The sequence below is a fragment of the Orycteropus afer genome, unplaced genomic scaffold (assembly GCF_000298275.1).
Source record: "Orycteropus afer afer isolate SDZICR_OR568_19922 unplaced genomic scaffold, OryAfe1.0 scaffold00368, whole genome shotgun sequence".
In the NCBI taxonomy this organism is placed as follows: domain Eukaryota; kingdom Metazoa; phylum Chordata; class Mammalia; order Tubulidentata; family Orycteropodidae; genus Orycteropus; species Orycteropus afer.
The window spans coordinates 355,010-355,680 of record NW_006921955.1 but is presented as its reverse complement, the minus strand read 5'-3'; positions in this window follow the sequence as shown (position 1 = coordinate 355,680).

The window sequence follows — 671 nt, the reverse complement described above, 5'->3', positions numbered from 1 at the left end:
GTTTCTTTGTTCTATATTATTTTCTGTGCTGAGCTCATTAGGTTTATGAGTCATGTTATCATTTCCTTTGTTGCTGTTGTTTTAGTATATGCTGAATATTTGTGCCTGTCCTCCTTTTATTGTGGTGTGAAGGTTTATCATTTTTCTTTGAGGTTACCCTATGATTTATAATTTTATCCCCAAGTATAGAACAGTCCATTCTATCTTTCAACTCTCTTAAATTCCTCACCCCTTAGAAGTTCTGTAATTACACAGTCTTTTCCCTCTTTTTGTTTGTAGTTGTCCTCACTGGCCCTTGATATCTCAGGTTCCCTGTTTACAATCGTGTAAGCTCATTTTATTTTGGATATGTTCATAGCTGTAGTTTCTGGGTTGTGTCTTCTTGTGTATTAATGTTTGGTTGTTATTTGCTATTTTTGGTTCTCTTTTCAAAGGACTCCCTTTAGCATCTCTTTTAAGGTTGGTCTGGTTTTCACAAATTCCCTTAGTTTCTGTTTATCTGGAAATCTCCTCATTTCACCATCATATTTGAGGGACAATTTTGCTCAGTAGATAATTCTTGGTTGAAAATTTTTATCTTTCAGGGTATTATATATACCATCCCATTGCCTTCTCACTTGCATGGTTTCTGCTGAGAAATCAGAGCTTATTCTTACTGGCTGTCCTTTGTA